We start from the raw sequence: 7902 nt of genomic DNA, 5'->3' as shown, positions 1-7902 counted from the left end.
ACAACAACGAGGGTCTCATCAGCCAACCTCTTTGGATGGTCTTTGTAGTGAACAAAGCAATCTTTGTAATTGTTAGCAATTACAGAGCGCATGAAGGCCTCCCTCCCCCATGCATCCATCAAGATGCCTTTTGTCTGAGTGATGTCATAGTAGATCGTACCATCACCCGGAGGCACTGAATCATCCTCGTCCCCACCACCACCCCTCCCAAAGCACTGTGCCATGCATCCCCCACTGCTCTCCTTGCTACTATGTCGTGTCGAGCTAGTACATTGGCAGTGCGTAGCTAGTGAAGCGACTCTTGACTGCACGGGACTATGTGGACCACTCGTAGCTGGAGAACCGACTCTCGACTGCATGGGAGTACGCCGACAGCTCTGCAAGGCAGAAGGGCCTCCTGATGGCATGGGAGAAGGAAATCGGCTCTGTAGCTGGCTAGGCTATGTTGACTCCATTAGGGTAATCTCAACTGGTGTGGGGTTGGGGTGGTTTGGAGTCTATAGTGCCGACTCCTTGGGGGTGTTTAGAGTACCTGTCATGTAGCCGTATAACTCCCCAGGACTGGGAGGGTGCCCCAAAAGGTTATATAGCTATCGAAAGATGGTCTCCCAAAGATCAGGGGAGCCTGATGAGCTTCCTGGCCACATGATGAATTGGAAAAAAGAAAAAAAGAAGATTACTGATGAACTGAGAAGAGAAAAGAAGAGAAAAAGAGAGAAAAAGAGAGAAGGAAAGAGAGTAGAAAAGAGAGGAAAAGTGGGGATAAAAGAGAGGAGAAAGGAGAAGAAAAGAGAGGAGAAAAAGAGAGAAAAAGTGAGATAAAAGAGAGAAGGAAAGAGAGGAAAATAGAGAAAAAGAGAGGAGAAAAAAAGAGAGAAAAAGAGAGGAGATAGAAGAGAAAAAGAGAGACGAAAAGAGAAGGAAAGAGAGGATAAAAGAGAGAAGGAAAAAGAGAGGAAAATATAGAGTGCAATCCCTTTTTTCAATCATGCTTTCCCTTTCCATCATTCATGCAATCCCCTTCTTCAATCATGCAATGCCTTTCCATCATTCATGCAATCCCTTTCTTCATTCATGCAATCACTTATTTCCATAATTCAATATGCAATCCTTTTATTGGAGGTGGAAGTGGAAAGGGAAAGGGAAGAGGAAAGAGAAAGGAAAGGAAAGGGAAGGGAAGGGAAGGCCAGGCGAGGGAAAAATAACAGAGCGCGTCTATAGATGCGGCTATTTGTTTTCAAAAATAGAGTAGACGCATCTATAGACATGCTCTTAGATGCGCTCTTAGACGCGCTCTCAGGTGCATCTATAGACGCGCTCTGACAAATGGACTATTCTAAAAACTCGAAAAGGACATGTGCCCGACACAAAAGCACAACACTAGTACCAAAAACATTCGTTTCTTGGATATGACAAAGGATGAATCCAAAGAGAGCAACTTTCAAAGAAGATCAACCGTAAAGAGACTTACCTTGGATAGAGGTATGGAAGCTTCTTGTCCTTCTTCAAAGCTGCTTCTCTTTCTTCTCTTCCTTGTTCACCCTCTTCTCTTGTGTGCTTGGAGATGATTGTGTAAGCTTGGAGATAAGTGTGGGTGCTTGGAGATAAGTGTGGATGCTCGGAACTGTGTCTCTTAATAGAAAAGCAAGCTGCGCGACACAAAAAGTATGTGAAGAAAAGCAGGCGTGCTAATAGTAGGTTTGAAAATCGTGTCTATAAGTGCATCTATAAGCGCGTCTATATACGCATCTAAATGCATGTCTAACTGCATGTCTACAATACAGTTTAGATGCGCCTATAGATGTGCACCACACAGATGCGGTATTAGACACGCCATAGAGTTTTAAGATTAAATATTTGATACAAGAGTAAACTTTTTGGGTTGTTGATTTGTAAGATGTCTTCATCTTCAACAAGTAGCTCCAGTGAGGATGAATCCCTCCGTATCCACCATCGCGAAATGTGGTTGGAGCAAAAAATCAAATGTATGTGTGATCGATGTCGAGAAAACATGTATCATGCATGCAGGATTACACTCAATCACATCTCAAAGTATGGAGATTAATGGGATGCAACCGTAAACATGGTAAGTGTTAAAGAGTTAAGGTTGATTGAGATACCTATGGATGTTCATATGTTTGAGTTATGATCCCATTTTAATTTGATACAGGATGCAGTCCCACACCCGCATATGTTGTCGGCCTATGCTCGTCGTGAGAAGGCGAAGCATCGGCGATATGAGGTGGGATCTTCAGGAGGGACTGTTACAAATGCATTGAGTGATGGTTATAGTAGCCCTATGCCATTACCTCATGAAGTCGTGGAGGAGGAGGTGTTTGATGATATGGTGCGGGATTTATATGTCCATGAATCCGAAGGGAGGGATGATAGCATGGAGCAGGACCACAACAAGACAAAGCACCTGTAGACGCACACACAGACACGTTTACTGAAATAAATAAAAAACTTACGGGCGCGTCTATTTGCGCATCTATTTTTGCATCTAGAGACTCGCGTCTAACAGTGCATCTGTATAGTAGACACACGCACGTATAGACGTGCATTTAGACATGTAAATAGACGCTCTGCTTAAAAATTTAAAAAACAAACAGACGCATCATTAAACGCGTGTATAGAAGCGTTTTTAAATGGTTTTATAAACGTGTTTATAGACGCGCAAATAGATGCTTCTCGAACAGACAGACGTGTATATAGACGCATTTATAGACGCACTGATAGACGCGCTTTATAATATATATTTTTTAATTTACAGAATGCTGTGTATGTTGTGTATGCTATATAGTTACAAGAATCCCATTTCCACATTGTGTAATTCAATTCTTACAGCCAACCACATTTTAAGTACAATTCCAAATAAAACATTACAACTCCAAAATGCAATAAAATTGAAAGCTCAAAAAGTGCTTGTATGTACATATAGCATGAAGCTAAGCCACGTCATGTGGCTTCAAGTACAAAAAATAAGAGTGTATATACAAGAGGCACGAAGCCAAGCCAGTGGCTTTAAGTACAAAAAAGAGTAGCTACTACGACTAATCCTCACTCCCTTCCACGCTCCCTTCTGCACTCCCTTCTCCGCCTCCTTCCTCGTCTTCTTCCTCGTCATCTTGTGCACGGGCCTGTAAACAAGGGACAACATATATCAATGTATGAAAAATCAAATCTTTACTTATAATATTGACATTATTTAATACTTTCAAATACCTCGGGGGCCACTCCAGTAGCCTGGATATACTGCTCCTCAGTAATCAACCCATCATGATAGAAGTGCCTCCATGTATCTCCTCTGCGATGGTGGCGGTGGTAGGCTGTCTTGACAGGAGTAGGGTATCTGCCCACGATATCAAGCTACAAGACGACACAATTTGCAAAGGGATTAGTACAAAGAAACAACCTTCTAATAAACTACATAAGCAATATAATTTGAGATCGATACTTACAAATTGGGCCTCCCATGAATCAACACCCCCTGCTCCAAAATGCACGCTTCCATATTGCTCCATCTGGATCCTTCGTGCCTCCACGTGCTGCAGACTGGGGTCCTCCCTCGCTAACTTCATTGCTTTCTTCCACTCACGCTTGTGAGCGGTGTGGGGTGGGCCTCTTGGTGGTTGACCTCCCTCGAGCCTGGCAAGCTCCGCTAGTGCCTGCCTCTTAAGCGAAGATCTTTTATTGCCAAGTATCGTAACAATCTTTGACTTGGCCCATTTATCTGTGAACTGGCGATTGGGGGGGTTAGGATACCTAGAGCGAACAGTAGCGAGGGTCTCATCAGCTAACCTCTTTGGCTGGTCTTTGTAGTGGATAAAGCAATCTCTATAATTGTTAGCAATTACAGAGCGCATGAAGGCCATGATGTCCTTCCCCCGTGCATCCATCAAGATGCCTCCTGTCTGAGTGATGTCATAGAATATCGTACCATCACCCGGAGGCACATCTAAATCATCTAAATCATCATCGTCCCCACTGCCACCCCTCCCAAAGCACTGTGCCATGCATCCCCCACCGCTCTCCCTGCTACTACGCCTAGTACCGTGTCGTGTTGAGCTAGAACGCTAGCCACTCGTAGTTGGAGACTACACGGGACTATGTGGACCACTCGTAGCGGCATGGGGGAAGGGGCATAAGACGACATGGGAGATGGGCCCGCGCTGTGTAGTCGGCTGGGCTGTGCTGACTCCGCTGGGGTGATCTCAGCTGGTGTGGGGTGGTTTGGAGTCTGTAGTGCCGACTCCTGGGGGGTGTTTAGAGTACCCGACATATACCCGTATAACTCCCCAGGACTAGGAGGGTGTCCTAAAAGGTTATATAAGTCCCTAAAAATAGACTCTCGGAGATCAGGTGAGCCCGAACCGCTTCCTAGCCACATGATGAACTGGAAAAAAGAAAAAAAGACAATTACTGATGAGCTGAGAAGAAAGGGGAAGGGAAGAGGATTACTGTCGGTGTGCATCTGTAGACGCATCTGACTAGCGCGTCTATTTTTGCATATAACAGTGCATCTATAGACGTGGCTGTCTGTGTCTGCAAACAGGCTAGACGTGCATCTAAATGTGCCTATAGACACGGTTTTAGACGTGCTCTGAGACGCGCTCTGACAGTCGGACTTTTCTAAAAAGTAGAAAAGAACATGCGCCCGACACAAAAACGTAACAGTGATACCCAAATCATGCGTTTTTTGGATACGAGAAAGTACAAATCCAAAGAGAGCAAACTTCCAAAAAAGATCAACTGCAAAAAGACTTACCTTGGATAGAGGTATGGAAGGTTCTTCTCCTTTTTCAAAGTTGCTTCTCTTCCTTGTTCGCCCTCTTCTCCTTTAAGCTTGGAAGTAAGTGTGGGTGCCTTCCTCTTAAGTATAAGCTTGGAAGTAAGTGTGGGTGCCTTCCTCTTAAGCGTCGAAACTGTGGATCTGCTAATAGCGAAGCAAGCAAGCTGCGTGAAGTATAAGTAATGTGAAGAAAAGCAAAGCGAGCGTGCTAAAAGCAGATTTAAAAGCCACATCTATAGACGCATCTAATAGCGCGTCTATATACGCGTCTAAATACACAAATCAGATGTGGTTTTAGACGTGCTTGTAGATGCACACCACAGAACAAACAGACATAGTTTTAGACGCACATTTAGACGCGTCACAGAGTTTAAAATTAAATATTTGAAGAAAAGCAAAATTTTTTGGGTTGTTTGTTTGTAGGATGTCTTCATCTTCAACAAGTAGCTCCAGTGAGAATGAATCCCTCCGTATCCACCATCACGAAATGTGGTTGGAGCAAAAAATCAAATGTATGTGTGATGTCATGGCATTCCTCCCATCGATCAATCGATGGCAAGTGGAGAACTCCCGCGGACTCTCCTGCATGGAAGCATATTGAAGACACATGGCCAAGCTTCAAGGAAGAACCTAGGAGCTTGAGACTTGGATTGGGTATGGACGGTGTGAACCCATTTGGTCTCAAAAGCACCTCTTACAGTGTATGGCCAGTGATATTGGTGAATTATAATCTTCCACCCTCTATGGCTATTAAGAAAGGACATGTTATGCTATCCCTTCTAATTCCAGGGAAACATAAAGTCAAAAATCTTGATGTTTATTTGGAGCCTTTGATTGACGAGCTAGAGATACTTTGGAGAGGTATCGAGGTGCATGATGTGAGCAGGCCTCCCTCATCACGAGACTTCAACTGCAAAGCAATCTTGATGTGGACGATGCATGACTTCCCAGGCTATGGCGAGTGTTCAGGTAAGCATTGCACTTCTAATTATGAATAGGCAAAGGATGTGTCACCCTAAACCCACCTTCAACTCTTAATTGCGTCTATTATTTAAGTCTCACTACATCGGGTTACCATGCATGTCCTATTTGTGGTCCTTCGCTAGTTGCCTCACGGGAAGACACATTGAATAAGGTCATCTATGAGAATCACCATCGATTTCTCCCACCTGATCAACCTAGATATGTTGCCCCTTGGAATGAAGTCCTCCCACAATCACTCACCACGGGAGATTGGATGAGAATTTGGGATGGTTCCATGAATCCTCCACCACTTGGCATGAGTCGGTAAGGGTTTGTAACTATTGTGTGCTATCACTACAAGGCATAGGCCATTTTCCGACGGAAATACCGACGCTTTTTACATTAATTTTTTTTTTCACGGGCGCAAAGGTCGCTATAAAAGTCGCTAAAAGCATCGGAAAAGGAGCGTCGCTATAAACCGTCGCTATATAGCGACGCTGTTAATCGTCGCTATATAGCGACGATGTAAACGTCGCTATATAGCGACACTGTTAATCGTCGCTATATAGCGACACTGGTAAACGTCGCTATATAGCGACGATTAACAGAAGTAAAAAAAAAGGTTTAGTGGGGCTAAACAGGGCTTCCTTTTGGCCCTGTTTAGCCCCACTAATCCTTTTTTTTTTTTGTAATTACAAAAGAAAGTTTTTTATAACAAAATTTCCCTTGCTTGCAGGGTGATACAAAATTGTTCTTGTGAAATGATGAGGGAAAAAGAGATATACATATACAATAGTGTTTGTAACAAAATTACCCTGTGAAAGGGCGATACAAAATCGCTCAAACGAGCGGATATACAAAATGCTACTACCACTACTCATCCGAATCCGAATCATCTTCGTCTTGTTGGCCTGTTCCTTGGTCCTCGACACCTGCGTCTTCTCCCTCATCCTCGGCACCTACGTCCGATCCTTGCCCCTATTGATCGCTATTCTCCGATGATGGGACGCTTGAGCTTTGACCCTAAGAGTGAACCATATAAATCAAAAATTAGATTGAAACTTAAGTTAAAAAGTAAGATTACAAGTAGGAGTAAACTTATACCGTGCGAGCAGCCACCTCAGCCCAATCGACTGTCGCTCCCATTGCCTCTTGCTCAATGAACCACGGCTTTGTTCCTATCCGAAATGCGCGCCGCGTCTCTGCATCCGTAGGAAGACGACCCATCGCAGCTTGCTGTGGATCCAATTTACGAGAGTTAGAGTTAGCTAAAGTGCATGTAATATGTAAGTAAAACAAATAGAACAATACATTAAATGGGAAGAAGTAGACTTACCACGGTTGCCTCGAACGCATACCGTCCGCCTGCACCAAAGTGGAAGTACCTACGACGTCTAGCCGTCTCTTCGCAGCCCTCCTCTGACCCTCGAACATTTCGGGATGGTCCCTATGTTGCTTCTTGAAGTACTTCCAATCAGCTTTGTCTGCCCAGCTGGGTTTAGCCAACCCCTTTGTAATGGAAGTACGCAAGGTTGATCTACAATGCTTTAGGACCAAACCCATGCGCTCGAGCATATAATTGTCATTAAACTCCACATTTGGCGGATTAGGGTATCTTTGTTTTAACTCACCGATCACCGCCTGCTTCTTTTGGGCATCTTGATACCGCCAATCGGTATTTATGCCGCTCTTGAAGTGATGACTCATCAACCTCCTCATGGCGGCCATCACTGCTTTGCCCTTTTTATCTTCTATTATCTCTCCGGCAGATGTGATTTGATAGGAGAGATCCCCTGATGAGTAAGGGGGACTGACGGTAGCAGAGTCTGAAGGAGTGGAAGCTGTGCGACCGCTTCCGGATCGAGGAGTAGCAGTGGGAGTAGGAGAGGGAAAGGGACCTGACTGATACTGTGTCTCCGGACCAAGTGGAGACCTAAAGGAGCGTGAGTGTGCTGACTCATCTACATCTCCTGAGTCAGCACAACATGAGCCGCCCGTCCTACTCTTCCTTCCCTTGCAAGAGGCATGCGCAGGTGATGATCCCGCGGTCGAAGGGGCGCGAGGGGATGGCTGGGTAGTACGTCCACCCGTCAGTGTAGGGGAAGGAATTGCGGAGGTCCTCTGAGAGACCAGAGAGAAGAATCTCG

This window comes from Dipteris shenzhenensis, chromosome 20 (genome assembly GCF_047967505.1).
Source record: "Dipteris shenzhenensis isolate YYH24624 ecotype China chromosome 20, Dip_SZ_1.0, whole genome shotgun sequence".
Classification (NCBI taxonomy): Eukaryota; Viridiplantae; Streptophyta; class Polypodiopsida; order Gleicheniales; family Dipteridaceae; genus Dipteris; species Dipteris shenzhenensis.
The sequence above is the reverse complement of the archived record's forward strand: the minus strand, read 5'-3'. Positions refer to the sequence as shown.